This window comes from Gopherus flavomarginatus, chromosome 6 (assembly GCF_025201925.1).
Source record: "Gopherus flavomarginatus isolate rGopFla2 chromosome 6, rGopFla2.mat.asm, whole genome shotgun sequence".
NCBI classification, from domain to species: Eukaryota; Metazoa; Chordata; order Testudines; family Testudinidae; genus Gopherus; species Gopherus flavomarginatus.
The window spans coordinates 34417084-34436431 of NC_066622.1; the positions used below are offsets into that span (position 1 = coordinate 34417084).

General features: G+C 45.2%; 1 non-coding gene across 1 annotated transcript; it reads left to right on the top strand.

Moving 5' to 3' along the window:
- Positions 1–364: 364 nt before the first annotated feature.
- Positions 365–551, top strand: LOC127054609 (U2 spliceosomal RNA). The gene has a single exon (XR_007775289.1). It is a non-coding gene; the product is annotated as a U2 spliceosomal RNA (small nuclear RNA).
- Positions 552–19348: the final 18797 nt, after the last annotated feature.

The following is a 19348-nucleotide window of genomic DNA, read 5'->3' on the forward strand; positions in this document are numbered from 1 at the left end:
CCAATACCAAGTGTGAGCCAGCATAACTTTGTGAACACACGAGGGGGAGGAAACTTGTAGACCTCCCCTGCTGGACTTTATCCCCTGAACCCACCAAACCAAACTCCACCATGTGAGGATCATCCTATCCCCATTACCCAGCCCGCTTATCTTTACCCATGACTGTCTGTAACCTGTATGTATGAGCGATGTACCCCCACTGCTTCCTGACTGTATCTTGATCTCACCCACCGTACACTCTGCATTGGGAACATGGCAGACTGTATATGCTATGTGCTGTTCAATACCAAACTACTAGCATCCCCCTATACTCTGTATGCTACCCCCGATGATCAATAACGGACTTTTCACACTCTCTATATCATTTATTTTAAAACATTTTCTAATAAACTTTTAAATCTGTTCTTATCAGTTTAATATCTGATATGTTCTCTATCTGAGAACTATATATTAAATGGATTTTTGAAACAGGGAGATGGAATAGGAGCTTGCTCCATCCACTCTATGCATCAACCTGGTATTGCAGTATCTCCAGGAATGGTGCACCTCCCCTTGGGGAGACTATTGTGGTTCAAAAATAGAATCAGTTGAACACCTTTTCTTTTAAAGTGGTCTTTATAACACTTTTATTCTCAAGTATTCAGTATTTCAGTTTTATTTATTAAGAATTGTTGCTTTTTCTGTTGTAATTTGGTGAGTCTATAGATGGGAGCTTTTTGTGTTACTAGAGAATTATTTAAAAAGCTGGGATTCTACTTTCTGCAGTGAGTATTTTTAACAGGAGGAGGTCTATCAGGGATACTTATTTTTATACTATTGACACTCACGTGTAAATAAATAACTGCATTAATTTTATAGACAGGTTGTATTCTTCTCCCCACCCAACAGATGGTCTATGTATTTTGGTTTGCAAGCTCACGCAAAACCACTAAGTGTGGTATTGCACCCAGCACAGAAGGGCCCCCATCCTCTGTAATACAAGTTCAAAACACTAATATTTAACCTCTGATACTTACAATGTGGCTTGGGATAGGAAGCTTCAAGTGGTTGCCCATTTCAAATTTCCCTGCAGAGTGAAGATTAAGCTATTTAAGCTGGTAGTGTGGACCAGGGCTCAGTGAAAAGTAAGTCACAGCAGGTGCCCCACAGCCTTTAAATCTTGAGGCCACGCCTCTTCCTGTTGAGGTCACGCCCCCTCAGGACTTACTTTCACCTCTGCACCTTTTCAATACTAAAAATATCAAACTAGGGATTTAAAGGGCTGTGTCAAGTTGTATCCCTGCAGATTTAGGCGCTTGTCTACATGGGAATAGTTCCTGCCATGGCTATAGTGGAATAGCTTTGGCAGCAGAGTAGTAATTTTGGGGAATAAAGTTGCTTTTATTTGGAACAGTGTCCATGTGGGTGTGGGGGTGCTTATACTGAAATAGCTAAGCGCAGTGGTTACGCTGCTTATAGGAGGTCAGACAATTCTCCCATGCAGACAAGCCCTTAGACTGCAGGTTTTGTGGGTCCCAGCACCCAGCTCTGAGCTGCTCAGTCTCTAGAGCTCACCTCATTTTGGCAGCTTCCGCTCTCTACTGTTGGAGCTGTGGAGCTCTGGCGCCACCTGCTGGTTGTGATTTCAAAGCTTGGTGGAAAAACAAATAACTGCAAGGGAGGGGGAAGCAACTCTCTCACTGAGCCCTGGTCCACGCTACCAGCTTATGTTGGTATAAAATGCGTTCCTTGAGCGATACATTATATCGACCTAGCCCCCCGGGTAGACTGTTTTCTCCTATGGACATACCTACTGCCTCTGGGGCAGCGCTGTAAGTGTGAGCACTTGCCTGGGAAAAATCAATGATTGTCTTCCCTTTATCAAGGAAGGAAGATCTTAAACAGTACTTAATTTGTAATGAAAGAGGTGCCGGGGCTCAAGCAATTTTTTGTACATTCATAACTGATGCAGCAAGCCCAAAAGTGCCAGAACTATGAACTGCCAAGTCTAGAGGTCCTGGGGCTCAGCCCTGGCAAGCCCTGGCTCAAATTAAGCACTGATATTTACCCTACTCAAGAGCCTGAGCCTGTACACCTGACCCAAACAAGTCTGTAGGCCCAACACAGAAGACAGACAAGTTAGAGCAAGAGGAAAGCGAAAGAAATGTTTGTGTTTTGGTGTAAGGGGCACAAGGGAAGATGGGAGTCTCTGAACCAATATTTTTCTTCACTCTACACATATCTGAGTGCTTGCTCATATTGATTCCAATTAGGTGTGCACGCGCCGCATGCATGCTCGTCGGAAGATTTTTACCCTAGCAACACTCGGTGGATCGGCTGGGCGCCCCCTGGAGTGGCGCCGCTATGGCGCTGGATATATACCCCTGCCGACCCACAGCCCTTCAGTTCCTTCTTACCGTCCATGACGGTCATTGGAACTGTGGAGCGCGGCTTTGCTGATCTCCACATCCCTAGCTACTCGTAGTTCTTTACTGTTATTGTGTCTATAGTTCGAGTTCTTGTAGTTATAGTTAGTCCTTATCTTTATAGTTAGTGTATATAGTTCAGGGGGGGATCAGGGATTAGCCCCTTTCCTCCACCCTGGTGTGGGCCCATGCCCAAGGCACCGGGATTCAACCCGTGCTCGGCGTGCCAAAAGCCGATGCCAGTAGGGGATCCCCACGACTCCTGCCTCAAGTGCCTAGGGGAATCCCACCTTCCTGATAAGTGCCGCATTTGCAAGTCCTTTAAACCAAGGACGAAGAAGGAGCGGGACTTTCAATTGAAGCAGCTCCTCATGGAGTCGGCACTTAGTCCTGCAGCGTCAGCGCAGAGCGCCCAACAGACTGCTTCGGTAAGGAGCGCCCCTCCGGCACCGGACCACTCTGGTACCAAGAAGGAGTCCCGGCACCAACCCTTATCGGCACCGACATCTGCTCAGCACCGCTCCCTGTCCCCGAGACCTGGGAAGCAACATAGTGCCTCAACTTCGGCTGCACGGAAGGAGCGCTCTTCCAAGACGGCTCGTCTGGCACCATCATCTGCTGCGGCACCGTCGACTGCGACTCCACAGATTGCGGCTCTGCCAAGCTCAGCACCGTCGATTCCAGTCCCACAAAGGCCGTTGAGTCCGGTTCCTGACAGCTCCCTGGCTCATGCTGTGGTAGAGCTTGGCCTCTCTTCTACGCCGGAGACCTTCTCTACGGCAAGGGAGCTCATTGCAATGACAGAGTCAACACGGCTGCAACCCCCGGCACCACCGGAGCAGGTCATACGATCCTTCGGCAAGCCGGCCATGGTAAGACCTCCTTCCATTGGCCCACCCGAGAGACGTTGTTCAAGATCATGGTCTCACAGATGCTCTCGATCGCGCAGTTCCTGCTCTTGGCACCGCTCTCCATCACGGCACCGGTCGCACTCATGGCACCATTCTACATCTCGTTCACCGAACAGATACTCCTGGTACTGATCCAGCTCACGGCACCGATCTCAGCACCGTGTATCCCGTAGTCGCTCCAGACTAAGGGACTTGAGATCTTGGTCGACCTCCCTGCACCGATATGGTAGAAGGTCCCAGCCTCGCTCGTGGTGCCATTATAGCTCCCGGTACTGCCCCAGGCCCAAACGTCGAGATCAGTGGCGCCCTCTCAGGGCCTATTGGCACCGCCGTGGTCTTCCAGACACACATCGGTGTCCTCGCAGGCTGGTAGCGCATCCAATCATCAGGAGCATGACTCTGACGTCCCCAGCCATATATTCTCGGAGGGACAGAGCCACGAGCAAGGGCCTCATCACTGGTCCTTCTGGACACTGTGACCATACCACCAAAGCCAAGGTGCACCATCAGTGGCTCAACGGTCGGCCCCATCAGAACACCGGGCACCAGAGGTGACAGTAAGCTGCCCCCCACCCACAGGCACGGACGAGGCGCCAATACCATCTGCACTCGCCGAGGTTCCACTGGATGCAGATGATGCTCATTAAGGCCAGGAGCCACCACAAGACCCTTTGGTCCCGGGCCTCTCCTCCTCCTCGCCTGATGAAGCAGTGGCGGGGACATCCTCCTCAGACCCTCCACCAATTGACCTCAGGGCCCATCAGGACCTTTTGCGCCGAGTGGCCCAGAATATGAACTTGCAGGTGGAGGAGGTCCCTGAAATAGAGGACCCGGTCGTGGACATCCTATCGGCTGATGCACCTACTAGAGTCGCTCTTCCGTTCATCCGCACTATACAGGCTAATGCGGACACCAGGCTAATGCGGACTAATGCAATCTCCAGCTTCAATTCCACCTACAGCAAGAGGAGTAGAGAGGAAATATATGGTCCCCTCAAAGGGGTACAAATATCTCTATACTCACCCGTCTCCTTGCTCTCTAGTTGTCCAATCGCTGAACGAACGGGAGCGTCATGGCCAGCCAGCCCCGGCTCCTAAGTCAAAGGAGGCTAGGCGTATGGACCTACTAGGCCGCAAAATATACTCGGCTGGGGGCCTCCAGCTTAGGGTGGCGAACCAACAAGCCCTCCTAAGTAGGTATAACTTTAACACTTGGGTGTCCCTGGGGAAGTTTACGGAGCTTCTTCCACAGGAATCCCGTCAAGAATTCATGGCCCTACTTGAGGAGGGTAAAAAGGTAGCGAGAACCTCCCTCCACGCCTCTCTGGATGCAGCAGACTCTGCAGCCAGAACTCTGGCGTCAGAAGTGACCATGAGGCATATCTCCTGGCTCCAAGTATCCGGCCTTCCCCCTGAATTGCAACAAACTATTCAGGATTTACCCTTCGAAGGCCAGGGCCTTTTCTCAGACAAGACTGACCCCAGGTTGCAAAGCCTGAAGGACAATCGCATTATAATGCGCTCACTGGGTATGCACACACCAGTGACCCAACGCAGAACCTTCAGGCCCCAGCTACACCATCCTTATGCCCAGAATAGGCCGCATTAGAACGTCACTAGAAGGCGTGGCAGGGGGAATCGTCGGAGACAGTCTGGCCCTCAAGGAGCTCAAAATCAGGCGCCCCCTAAACCACCAGCTGGGCCTAAGCAGAACTTTTGATGGGACGCCCGAGGACGGCCCACGAGTTACCCCACCGGATCCTTTCCCTTTTTCAACTGCCTCTCCCGATTCTTCCCTGCCTGGTCCCAGCTAACTTCAGATCGCTGGGTCCTGCGCACGGTGGAAGAGGGATACCACCTCCAGTTTGCCTCAACCCCGCTTTCCCACCCTCCCTACCCATCCCTCTTCAGGGACCCCTCTCATGAGCAATTCCTCCTACAAGAGGTCCAGTCGCTCCCAGCCATGAGAGCCATAGAGGAGGTGCCAAAGGACATGAGAGGCAAGGGGTTTTATTCCCACTACTTCTTAATCCCCAAGGCAAAGGGAGGTCTACAACTGATCCTAGACCTGCGAGAACTCAACAAATTCATGATAAAGCTGAAGTTCCGCATGGTATCCCTGGGGACCATTATCCCATCCCTGGATCCGGGAGACTGGTATGCTGCCCTCGATATGAAGGACGGGTATTTCCACATCGCAATTTACCCACCACACAGACAATGCCTCCGTTTTGTGGTCAACCACCAACACTTCTAGTTTATTGTACTTCCGTTTGGCCTTTCTACAGCTCTGCGTGTCTTCACAAAGTGCATGGCTGTAGTCGCCGCCTCCCTCTGCCGTCGAGTACACATCTACCTGTATCTCGACAATTGGCTCATTCGAGGGACTTCCCAATAGCAAGTATTACAGCACCTGCACATTGTCAGAGACCTCTTCAGGAGCCTAGATCTCATGATCAACACGGAAAAGTCTACCCTCATGCCTTCGCAGAGAATAGACTTCATTGGAGCGGTTCTGGACTCCAATCTGGCCAGAGCCTGCCTCTCGCAGTCGCATTTTCAGACAATGGCTTCATTAATCCGAAGTCCTCAAACCTTCCCAACAATGTCGGTGCGCACCTGCCTCAGCCTAGTAGGTCACATGGCCTCCTGCACCTTCGTGACCAAGCACGCCAGGCTACGCCTCCGTCCCTTCCAACCTTGGCTTGCTTTAATGTACCAACCACACAGAGACAGCCTGGACTCGGTGCTCACTATCCCCAGGAAGGTTCTGGGCTCCCTAACCTGGTGGCTAGACCCCACTCGAGTCTGTGCAGGGATGTCATTCCACCCACCACAACCCTCGATGGCCCTAACCAGGGACGCGTCATCTCTGGGTTGGGGTGCCCATCTCGGGGGACTCCGCACTCAAGGCCTCTGGTCACTTCAAGAACTGGCTTTACACATCAATGTGCGGGAGCTGAGAGCAGTTTGCCTAGCATGCCAGGTGTTTCGAGACAATCTCCAAGGCCGTTGTGTATCAGTGTTCACGGACAACACAACGGCCATGTTTTACATAAACAAGCAGGGCGGAGCACGCTCCTCCCTCCTTTGCAAAGAAGCCGTCCACCTTTGGAACTTTTGCGTAGCCCACTCGATCGAATTGGTAGTGTCTTTTCTCCCAGGAGTCCAGAACACCCTGGCAGATCACCTCAACAGATCCTTCCTGTCTCACGAGTGGTCAATTCGCCCGGACGTCATCCATTCTGTTTTCCGGAAGTGGGGGTTTACCCACATAGACCTATTGGCCTCCCGAGAGAACAGGAAATGCCAGGTGTTCTGCTCCTTCCAGGGACGCTCCCCGGGCTCCCTCTCAGATGCATTCCTGATCCCGTGGAAGAGGCATCTACTTTATGCCTTCCCACCGTTTCTACTCATCCACAGAGTCCTACTCAAACTCCCTCTGATCCTGATTGCTCCAGCGTGGCCGAGGCAACACTGGTACACCACGTTGTTCGACCTCTCAGTGGCAGACCCGATTTCCCTGCCACTCTGGCCAGACCTCATAACACAGAACTTTGGCAGGCTTCACCATCCGGACCTGCAGTCCCTTCATCTCACAGCTTGGTTGCTGCGTGGTTGAGCCAGTCTGAATTGCGTTGCTCTGCCTCGGTCCAACAGGTGCTCTTGGGCAGTAGGAAGCCTTCCACTAGGATGACATATCTCGCCAAGTGGAAGCGTTTCTCCTGTTGGTGCGCTCAGCATAACTTAGTCCCCAGGCAGGTATCCGTTTCCACTGTCCTGGACTACCTCTGGTCCCTAAAAGAGCAGGGCCTAGTGGTCTGTTCCATAAAGGTGCATCTGGCAGCCATTTATGCCTTCCATCCAAGGGAAAATGACCGATCAATCTTCTCTCACCCTATAGTCTCAAGGTTCCTCAAAGGACTGGAACGTTTGTATCCTCAAGTTAGACGCCCGACCTCCTACCTGGGATCTAAACCTGGTGCTAGCCAAGCTTATGGGTGCTCCTGTCGAACCACTGGCTACCTGCTTGCTGCTGTATCTTTCCTGGAAGACAGCCTTCCTCGTCACTATTACTTCAGCGAGATGAGAATCTGAGCTTCGGGCTTTGACAACGGACCCCTCCGTACACTGTATTCCAAAACGACAAGGTACAGCTGCGACTGCAGCCCTCTTTCCTCCCTAAGGTGGTGTCTGCCTGTCATGTCAGCCAAGACATCTTCCTCCCAGTCTTCTTCCCAAAGCAGCACACATCGCGTCGGGAACAACAGCTACACACCCTGGACGTCCGCAGAGCACTAGCCTTTTATATCGAGAGAAGCAAACCCTTTCAAAGGTCACCTCAGCTCTTTGTAGCTGCCGCGGACCGGACGAAAGGCTTACCAGTCTCTTCCCAAACGGATTTCATCTTGGGTAACATCTTGCATTTGCACACGCTATGAATTGGCTCACGTTCCAACTAGCCACCTCACCGCCCACTCTTCCCGGGCGCAAGCTTCATCTGCTGCCTTCCTGACCCACGTCCCCATCCAGGAAATATGTCAGGCAGCTACCTGGTCATCGATTCACACCTTTGCTGCACATTACACATTGGTTCAACAGTCCAGAGATGATGCAGCATTTGGCTCAGCAGTTTTGCACTCTGCAACATCTTGCTCCGATCCCACCGCCTAGGTAAGGCTTGAGAATCACCTAACTGGAATCGATATGAGCAAGCACTTGAAGAAGAAAAGACGGTTAATCACCTTTGTAACTGTTGTTCTTCGAGATGTGTTGCTCATATCCATTCCAAACCCACTCTCCTTCCCCTCTGTTGGAGTAGCCAGCAAGAAGGGACTGAAGGGCCATTGGGTTGGCAGGGGTATATATCCAGCACCATAGTGGCGCCACTCCAGGGGGTGCCCAACCGACCTACTGAGTGTTGCTAGGGTAAAAATCTTCCGATGAGCATGCACGAGGCGCGCGCGCACACCTAAATGGAATGGATATGAGCAACACATCTCGAAGAACAACAGTTACAAAGGTGAGTAACCATCTTTTTTATTGTGTGGGGAAAAAAATAAAGTCAGCAGCTGATTACTGCACATGCTCAGATGCACCAGATTTTTTTTTTTAAAAGAACACCTTAAACAAAGACGCAAGTTGTGGGCCATGTCAACTTTAGGGTGACGTCACAATAAACACTTCGACACATGAGTATCTAGGCCATTGAGTTTTAAAGTCACTCACATGCCTAAATATCTACAAGAAAAAGGGATATTTAAACACAAACATTAGAAAAGTGAACTACCAAAAATATGCCCTGGGTTTGTTTGTTTTTTGTTTGTTTTGGTGTTTTGTTTGTTTTTAACAGAATATTGCTTGGATGATGGGAAACATTCATAGAATTATAAGGTTCATAGAATTACAGGACCGCAAATCTTGATTGAGATCGTGCCTGGAGCAAAGCACTGACAATCAGTCATCAGATTTTGTTTTTAAAAATGCCTTCAGGTAATGTCTACAGCTGTTGATCTTCAATCCAGGCACTTTATATATAAAAGCAAAACCTCAAAAAAAGGGAAATCTGGACAAAATTCTCAGAAGTTGGGGATCCAAAAAAATGAAGGAACCCAAAAATAAGTGGACTCTTGGCAGAATTGCCAATCATTGAATTCACAGAATGAGGAGTTAAATTCTAATTGGCCTTCACCCTGCAATTTGAGTTCAACTGTTGGCCAATAATATTTCAGGGCAGCTGGGCCCTTCTGCCAAGTGTCCACTTATTTTTGGGTACCTTCTTTTTTCGATGACCCACAAAGCTTGAACACATCCTCGGTGTCCTTCCCAGACTGATTTTGGTTTGTAAACTTTTACTCCTAGGGGAATTCTGCACCACAGTGCGATGCAGAATTTGCTTAGAAATTAATATTATGTGCAGAATTTCCTTCCCTTTCCTCCCCCCAGAAATGGTGCAGAGCCCAACTTGGAAATAGAAGTCAGTGCCGGGGAGGGGGAGGGAACTGCCCTGAAAGAAGGAGGTGGTGTGCAAGAAACACCTTACAAGCCTGAGATCCAGCATCAGGCTGTTTCTCCCTCTGGATCCCTGGGGTCTGGAGGTAAGGGTGTGACAAAGTGGGAATGTTCTTAATGTGTTCTTTGAATACTGAGTGGGGAGTATTGACCTGGGAAGGTTGCAGGGGAGTTTTGCTGGGACTGTCTGCATGGGGGATGGGAGACTTTCCTTGAGTGAGAATACCTGAGCACGTAACATAAGAAACCAGGAAGGGGGTTGTTGGCCCGGTAACACCTGTGCCCGGTAAACTGGACAAAGGCTGGGGGAGGCTGAGTGAGACAGCTGGAGGGAGTTTCAGTTTGGAGCTGGTTGGGAAAATGGAGGGGAGCCCAGACGGGGCTCTGGCCTCCCTGCCACCCCTCCCCCTCCGATGGGCCTAACTGAGGAGATCTTGTTGTCTGTACCTGCAAGACCTGTCTTGGACTGTGTTTCTGTTGTCTAAATAAACCTTTTGCTTTACTGGCTGGTGAAAAGTCACATCTGACTCCAAAGTGGGGGTGCAGGACCCTCTGGCTTCCTCAGGACCCCCCTGGAAGGATTTGCCGTGGGAAGCGCACGGAGGGGCAGAGGATGCTGAATGCTCCAAGGTCAGACCCAGGAAGGTGGAAGCTATGTGAACTTCTTGCCCTGGAGGCAGTCTGCTCACAGAGAGGAGACTTCACCAGAGGCCTGACTGGCTTCATAGGGAGCAGTTCCAGAGCATCGCCCAGGGACTCCGTGATAAGGAGGTGTGAGTGTCTGGGCTGGGGGCATGGCTGGGCTCTGGTGGGGAGGGCGGTGCGGGTGTCTTGGCTGGGGCAGGCCTGTGGCTGGGCTCTGCTGGGGAGGGTGTTTGGGCTGGGGGAGGGGACCTGCAACCAAGCTCTGCTAGGGAGAGGGAGTGTGTGTTTGGGCTCTGGGGGTGAGAGGGCCATGTACGCATGCTCAAAAGCTTGTCTCTCTCACCAACCGAGGTTGGTCCAATAAAAGATATTACCTCCCGCACCTTGTCTCACTAATGGTTGACGAGGCAGTTGGAAAGAAAGCTCAGAAATGGAACATCCCTCCATGCAGTCAGTTCCTCTTCCTGGGAACACTCTCTTCCTCCCCAGCTCTGCTAGCATCCTAATCTGAGGGCTTTCCCATCCTGAACCATGAGCTGGAGCCTTCTTTCCAAGACCTAGCTTCTTCCACATAAAAGAGGAGCGTCTCTCTGCAAAAGGTAAGGTCAAGAGCATTAAGATCATCACTAGACACAGCCATGCTGCACCAAGAGCTGCTCCATCTCTACCAGGTTCCTCTTCTTCTGCTGGGCACAATTGTGCACCCGCAGTCCAGCACCTGCAGTTCTGCTGTCTCCCAGGGGCTATGACAGGGTTTACCCAAGATCAACCTGTGACGTTGCACTCCATATGCTTTATGGAAGCATGCCTATGAATATGACATAACTGGAATATGCTTATGCTAAATACCCCTTGTATAGTGTCATTAGAAAGCTTGTACTCTACTAAGTGTGTTCATCCTATTTGTTTGCATGTATTATTTCTATACCTGAATTTAGGAGAATAAGATATAAACTTGTATCACTGATGTAAACATATTAAGTGGAGGCCATTAAGGGTGCTCCAGAAACAATCAGTTCTAAATGGCCTTAGTTACTTGAAAGCCTTCCTGTGTAGGTGTGGGCCAACCCATGGGGAATGGAGACTGGGGGTGGGAGCAGTGTCTTACAGTGACATGTGACCATGTCACCTGATAATAGAATCCATCTTAAATCTGGTACTTTTCTATTTAGAAAGAAGGGTGGGAACCCAGAGAGACAAAAGATTCCCGCCTTGTGCCAAAGCTACAGAAAGGGGTGGAGCAGGACAAAGGGGGCTACCAGTCATGAGAAAACCCCTGCTTACCACTTGAGATATCTGCTGGAATTAACAAGGACTGTACCAGGGGAAAGGATTGGGCCCAGACTAGGAAGGCGTCTAGTCTGTGAAAGAAGTTTATCGGAACATCTCTGAGGGTGAGCTATTACCTGTAATCAGTTTCTTATTGTATTAGGCTTAGACTTGCGTGTTTTATTTTGCTTTGTGACTTACTTTGTTCTGGCTGTTATTACTTGAAATCACTTAAATCCTACTTTTTGTACTTAATAAAATGACTTTTGTTTATTAATAAACTCAGAGTAAGTGATTAATACCTGGGAAAGGAAACAGCTGTGCATATCTCTCTATCAGTGTTATAGAGGGTGGACATTTTATGGATTTACCCTGTATAAGCTTTATACGGAGTAAAACGGATTTATTTGACGTTTGGATCCCTTTGGGAACTGATTGGATCCCATTGGGTGCTGGAGCCAGGTAACCTGCTGAGCTGTTTTCAGTTAAGTCTGCAGCTTTGGGATGTGGACCAGACCCTAAGTCTGTGTTGCAGCAGGCTAGTGTGTCTGGCTCCACAAGGCAGGGTTCTGGAATCCCAAGCTGGCAGGGAAAATGGGCTCAGAGGTAATTTCAGCACACCAAGTGACAGTCCCAAGGGAATCTCTGTGACCGAATCCATCACATAGCCATCTTTCAGAAAACACAGAGCATTTAGGACAAAAACATTACGGAGAAAACATTCCATAAAACAATAAACAGTGCACACGTGCTAGCGTTACCAGGTATTACTCATCAGCCTCATGGAATCCTGGTAAGTCCATACATAAATTGCCAGTCCTTTATGCCAGAATGCCTCACCTCTAAATCAATTGAGGCTGACGCTTAAATTTGATGCTATATAGGTGAAAACTACACCCTCATTAATCACACAGGGAGAGGATGATAACAAGCCTGATTGACTGAGGCAGATCAAGGATGATCCAGGAAACAAAGGCTCAAACAGTCCCCAAACACACAAATCCAACTGACCCTGTGTCAAGGTTCCCTCCCTACTCTAAACTCTGGGGTACAGATGTGGGGCCCACAGGAAAGACCCCCTAAGCTTATATTCTACTACCAGCTTAGGCTAAAACTTCCCCTAGGCAAAAATTCCTTTCCTTGTCTTTGGACAGTATTGCTACCACCACCAAGTGATTTACACAAAAATTCAGGGAAAGGTCACTCGGAATCCCTGCCCCCGCCCCAAATATCCCCCCAAACCCCTTCACCCACTTTCCTGGGAAAGCTTGAGAATAATATACCCAATTGGTTAGCAATGTGAGCACAGACCAGACCCTTTCTCTCAGGACACTGAAAATCAATCAGGTTCTTAAAAGAAGAACTTTATTATAAAGAAAAAAAAATAAAGAATCACACCTGCAAAATCAGGATGGAAGGTAACTTTACAGGGTAATAAAAAGATTTAAAACACAGAGGATTCCACCCCTGGACTCAGCTTTACAGTTACAAAAACAGGAATAAAACTACCTTGGTAGCATAGGAAAATTCACAAGCCAAACCCAAAGATAACCTAATGCATTTCTTTGCCCTAAGTAGTAATAAACACAATAGCATTCATCACCATGCAATTTTGACAGATTTCCAAGCCCCATTTAGGGCTTACGTCTCACCTTCCCTCCTCCCATTTCCGTTGGCACAAAAGTGTGGCGCTATCGGCCATTTTGAAAAAATATTTGTGTGTATGTGTTTGACTAGGGGAAGTGTTGTGTATGTTGGTGGTTGGTGACATGAAGAGAAAAAGGTTGAAAGACGAGTATGAGAGAGTGTAAAGAGGAAAAAAGAGTTTTAGTAAGGTTTAGAGGAAAAAACGGAAATTTGAAAGGAGAGAGGTAAGTTATTGAAGAAAAGAGGCTGGTTATGAAAGAATAGAAAGATTTTTGTTTTGAAAGGGTTAGTTAGTTTGAAAGAAGAGAGATTTTTAGTGAGTTTGAGTAAGGAGAGATGATGGTAAAGGCTTAGTTTGGCAGGCAAGTAAAGAATAGAAAATTTTGAGATAATGTAAAAGGTGTATTAAATATCAGGGTGGGTTAAGAAAAAAATTAAATAATATTGAAAACTAGGTTTATAAAGGGAATTTACTATGGCAAAACCTGTTTGGTAAGCACCGGGTAAAAAAAGTGAATAAAAACACATTGAAACTATTCAATACCAGTGTAGGTTTAAAAAAAAAAAAAAAAAAAAAGAGAGCCCCCTTAGCAAAGGGCAAAGATAGACAGCACATGGTGGAATCAAAAAGAGAGAGAGAGAAAATGACGTTGGGGCCAATGGCCATTTTGAAAAAATGTGCGTGTGTGTGTGTGTATGTGTTTGATTAGGGGATGCGTTGTGTGTGTTTGTGCTTGGTTACATGAAGAGAAAAAGGTTGAAAGAAGAGAGTGAGAGAGTGTAAAGATGAAAAAAGAAAGTTTTAGTAAAGTTTAAGAAAAAAGGAAAGAAAGGTTATTGGATGTGATTGAGTAAGAAGAGAGGATGGTAAAGGCAGGTTATTCAAGCATAGAAAGATAGAACTTAAAGAAAAAAGGAAATATTTGTTTTTAAAGGGTTAGTTTAAGAAAAGAGTTAAATAATATTGAAAGCTAGGTTTAAAAGGGGAAAGGCAAAACCTGATTGCTAAGCACATAGATAAAAAGTGAATAAAAATGCATTTAAACTATTGAACACCAGCGTAAGGTAAGAGAAAAAGCTTTTAATACTATTAAATAATATTAAAAACAATAAAAATACGTTTAAAAGGGAAATTTACTAAAGCAAAACCTGTTTAGTAAGCACATGGCCAAAAACTATAAAGGGATACTAAGAAAAAAGCATTAAAAAAGATTAAAAACTAGGTTTAAAAAGAGAATTTACAAAGGCAGAGCCAGTTTGGTAAGCACAGGGTACAAAAGTGTATAAAAAAAGCATTGAATCTATTCAATACCAGTGTAGGTTAAGAAAAAAAAAAGAGAGGTTAAAAGAAAGAACAGGACAAGAAAAAAGAGCAAAGATAGAGAGCACATGGTGGAATCAGAATGAGAGAGAGAGAGAGAAGCAGGCAGAGTCTGTTTGGTAAGCACAGGGCAAAAAAGTGAATAAAAGAGCATTCAGAATCAGGGTAGGTTAAAAGAAAGAACAAGACTAGAAAAGGGAAAAAAGAGCCCCTTTGCAAAGGGCAAAGATAGACAGCACATTGTTGAGTCAGAGAGAGAGAATGAGAGAGAGAGAGAGAGAGAGAGAAAGAATTCTCACCTTTTACAGTCTTTCTGTAGAATGAGGCAACTTTTCTGGTTCAGATCCTCTCAGACTTGTTATCACCGCCTGTGGATCGGCCCAATCAGAGGGGGTTTTACAGCAGCATCATAGAATTCATTTTCCTGAACCAATCCTAGAGTCCCAAGATTTTAAATAAGAGCCAACTCCCTCCTTTCTCCCTTCCCCTCCCTTTTAACTGTTTTATTCTTATTTAAAGAAACAGACGTCCCAGCATTTTCCTGCCATGTAGACCTTTCACAGAGGGGTTTTTATAAAAGTTAAATCTATAAGCTTTTAGTAACAAACAATTTTTAGAAGTTTTCCCCCTAGGTTTTAAACTAACAGAGGTTATTTTTTTAGTAAAAACAATGTGAAGCTGCAGCAAAGCGTCTGTTAGCAAAGCAGCCTCTGTGAGTCAGTGGATCACAGAGAAGGAGTTTGCTTCTTTACCTGCTTTTTAACAAACACAGGCTAAAGTTACATTAAGTTTTGTGAAGGGATAATGACTTGAAAAGACAAACCTAAGACACAACCCTTTTGTATGTGTTGTAATAAAAAAAGAGCAGGCAGAAGCACCTTAGGTTTAAAACCCCAGGTTTTTAGTAACAGACGGATTATAGTCACCTTATTTTGTAAACCAGTGGATCAGAGAGAAGAAGTTTGTTTCTTTCCCTGCTTTTTGACAAATAGAGGTGAAAAGCTTGTATAGGAATAAAACACTTGAAAAGACAAGCCTACCTGAAGACCCATACTTCATTTAGTCCCTTTGGCATAGGTGTTTCAATAACAGGTAAGTCTGCAGAAACAACCCAGGCTTAAAAACACAGGAAGCTTGTTTATGAAAGTTTTCCCCTAGGTTTCAGGCTAGCACTGGTCATTTTTTTTAGTACGGACAGCAGGCTTTTGCAGCAAAGCAGCTGTCAGCAAAAACAGTGCCTGTGAGTCAGTGGATCACAGAGAAGGAGTCTGCTTCTTTACCTGCTTTTTAACAAACACATGTTAAAGTTACATTAAGTTTTGCAAAGGGATAATGACTAGTAGGTCTCTCGTCTACTGTTTCATATTATTTAATGCTGTACATCACCTAGGCTTACAGTTTGCATAAAAGTGTTTTATAAAAACAAAACAAAATATATTCTCTAGGGCCTTAGACAAGGTAATAATCAACAATATTGTAACTATTGCTTTGCAGTCCTTGCTACAATGTATCTTTTAGCTTGTTTTTGTTAATATTTGTGATAGGCCGTAAGATGGGGGGAGATAATACCTCATAAAGTGGAAAAGTGCTTTCAAACAATAAACGCTTGCCCATGCTAAAGCATAACAACTTACACAGACAGGCTGCCTACAAAACTGTTTCACTAAAAGAGTTATCAGCATACCCCCTAAAATTCAGGACAGCTTTCTTACCCCCATGGCCTGATCTCTGTGGCTCTGGCTTTTTTTTAAAAAATGTTTGTCCTTGGTTTAGATTTTAAAAAACAGTTGAAAAAAAGGGGAAGCGGGGGGAGGAGAAAAGAGTGTGTGTGTGTGTGTGTGTAGAGCAGGGGTGAGGAAGGCTCCATATCTCTGGTAAAAAACAGCTAGCTTTTTTACATAAGCTATTTTTTCTTGTGTTTTTTTGTATAAATCCAAACTTTAAAAAGCAATCTTGAGTTGTTTTTTTTTTTTATTAAAACACATATGTAAACTCCCCTTAGTTGCCAGTTTTCATATTCTTACCCAGTTATTGTTTTGGTACTTTAAAAACACTATTTTAAAAAGAACAGGCTAGTATCTTAAGCCTTTTTAGTTCACTAAACTTCTACAAAATATCCCTAAGAGGGGCCTTGTTTTGTTACAGCTCAGGCAATACTGCTTTTTCATAATAAACTTTACAAAAACATAATGCTTCAAATATATGGGAAGGAGAATAAACTTCTCTCTAATCCACTGGATTACAAAATAAGGGGGATATAAACTAGCTGTTACTAAGGTTCTGTGGTTTTCACTCTGGCGTGTTTTCTGCATGCCCTCTTTTTTTAATTAAAACATGCATGTAAAAATGTTAAATAAAGGGCTCTGTCTTTATATAGGCTTGTCTTTTAAAGTGTTTATTCCTCTACAAAACTTTATATAACTTTCACTTGTATGTGTTAAGAAACAGGCAAAGAAGCAGCCTTCTTATCTCTGATCTACTGGTTTACAGAGGCTGTTTTTGCTGACAGCTGCTCTGCTGCAAAAGCCTATTGTCCTTACTAAAAAAAATGACCAGTGCTAGTCTAAACCCAGGGAAAAACTTTCATAAACAGGCTTTTTGTGTTTTTAAGCCTGGGTTGTTTCTGCAGACTTGCATGTTATTGAAACACCCATGCCTGAGGGGCTAAATGAAGGTTATGGGTCTTCAGGTAGGCTTGTCTTTTCAACTGTTTATTCCTTTCCAAGCCTTTCACCTCTCTTTGTTAAAAAGCAGGTAGAGAAGCAATCTTCTTCTCTCTAATCCAATCATTAACAAAATAAGGGGTATATAAACCGTCTGTTGCTAAAAATCTGGGGTTTTAAATCTGGAGTGCTTCTGCCTGCTCTTTTATATTTTAATGAAACACTTATGCCGGGGGGGCTAAATAAAAAATAAGTGTCTTCAGGTAGCCTCTTTTTCAAAGGGGTCTTCTTTTCTAATCCACGACCTCCAAAAGGCTGTTTCAAGTGGTTCACACTAAAAACCTTGGGGGGAAACTTTTTCTTAGTAAGGGTTTTGTGGGTTTAGATCTGGGGTGCTTCTGCATGCTCTTTTTTTTTATTGAAACATCCCTACAAATAAAGCAATGTGTCTTCAGGTAGGTTTGTTATTTCATGTATTTATTTAATACGTTAAAAAAAGGGGGTTTTAGACGTTACTTCAAAAAACATGTTTTAAAATGGTTTATAGTATGTGTTGTTCAGCTTTTGTTACAGGGTCCTGGTTGTTTAGATAAGAGCAGAGCATTGCTTTGCTGCAGCTTCACAGTTTTTACTAAAAAATAAGCAGTGCTAGTCTAAAACCTACGGGGGAGGACGACTTTTTTTGTCACTATACATTACTTTTATAACCCTAGACTGTTTGTGCATGCTCTTTTTTTATTAAAAACACCTATACCAAAGGACTATGTCTTCATTTTGGCATGTCTTTTACCTCTCTTAGTTAAAAAGTGGGGGAAGAAGCAATCTTCTCTCCAATCCACTGGTTTACAAAATAAGGGGAATGTAAACTGTTTGTTACTAAAAACCTGGGGTTTAAGCCTAGGATACTTCTTCCTGCTCTTTTTTATTACAACACATACAAAAGGGATGTGTTTTAGGTTTGTCTTTTCAAGTCATTATCCCTTTGCAAAACTTAATGTAACTTTAACATGTGTTTGTTAAAAAGCGGGTAAAGAAGCAAACTCCTTCTCTGTGATCCACTGACTCACAGGCACTGTTTTTGCTGACAGCTGCTTTGCTGCAAAAGCCTGCTGTCCTTACTAAAAAAAATGACCAGTGCTAGCCTAAAACCTAGGGGAAAACTTTCATAAACAGGCTTTCTGTGTTTTTAAGCCTAGGTTGTTTCTGCAGACTTACCTGTTATTGAAACACCTATGCCTAAGGGACTAAATGAAGGTATGGGTCTTCAGGTAGGCTTGTCTTTTCAAGTGTTTTATTCCCATACAAGGGTATTTGTATATTTTAAGTGATGATTGACTGCCCAGAAGGGGTAGATCTCTGTTTTTGTCTTTCAGATAATCAGAGAAAACTGATGCCAGCTGAACAGCATTCAACGTATCATGCATTTACTGGCACAATAGGAATTATGTTTTGTGTTCTATGTCCTGTCTTGTGGTGTTTGTCTCATGGCCAAAATTGTTGTGTTTAATATTTTCATAAGATAGTCTAGTTAAAATCAAATAGAAGGGTTACATGCAGATACCTGTTTTATTCAACTTTGGAATACAAAGTGTTTGGATAAATCAGGACAATGTGATATACTAAAGTATAACACATTTGCTTAAGTAAGAAAAAGAAACTTCATTGGCCAGATTGTTAATTTAAAAAATTGTTGTTAAAATTTGCCTACAAACAGTCTTTGGAAGCAAGGATATGAAAAGTTAACCCACTCCCCATATTGTACATGGAATTCTTCTGGCTACCTCAGATTTCTAGCCATAGGGCTAGGGATGGTGGGAAGCTATTGGACACCAGAGGTTGTACTGAGTGAACTCCTCGAAGTGGGTGTGCTTGTCCTGGCTTGTTGCTCCAAAGCTCTGTAAAAAGTTATTTTAATGGAAGGGTATATGTGGCATACATTGAATAATAAGACTAATGTACTGTATAATGGCAATGTTTATGTGTTTGTGGTTGAGAAAAAGGTGTATGAGTGAAGAGTGGAAGTTTCCTTTGTAGGTTAAAAGAAGCCAAGAAGGGAAGAAGGAAAAAGAACAGAATGAATTAACTGAAAAAAATAGCTAGCATGTTCAGTCTAAAGATAAGATACTGGCCCCATTCAAGGACACTGCTCACAGCTAAGACTTGGCTGACAACCAAGAAAGGGGGGGGGGGCTTGAATGTGCCCAAGCAGCTATGAGATCTGCAAAACACTGCCAGGCACTAATGAAATGTGTTAAGTTTCTTTTCTTACAGGTAAAGAAGCACTACCCAAAGATCCTAGCAGCCCTGCCACTCGTTGGAACCAGGAGACTGGATCCATGTAAAGGTCCACCAACGAAAGACTGCTTTGGCTCTATGCTGGAAAAGCCCTTATTAAGTCCTGCCGACTACCAACACTGCTGTGAAGTGCCAAAGACTGACTGCGTGGACTCATGATTCTCACTGCAAAAAGACCCCT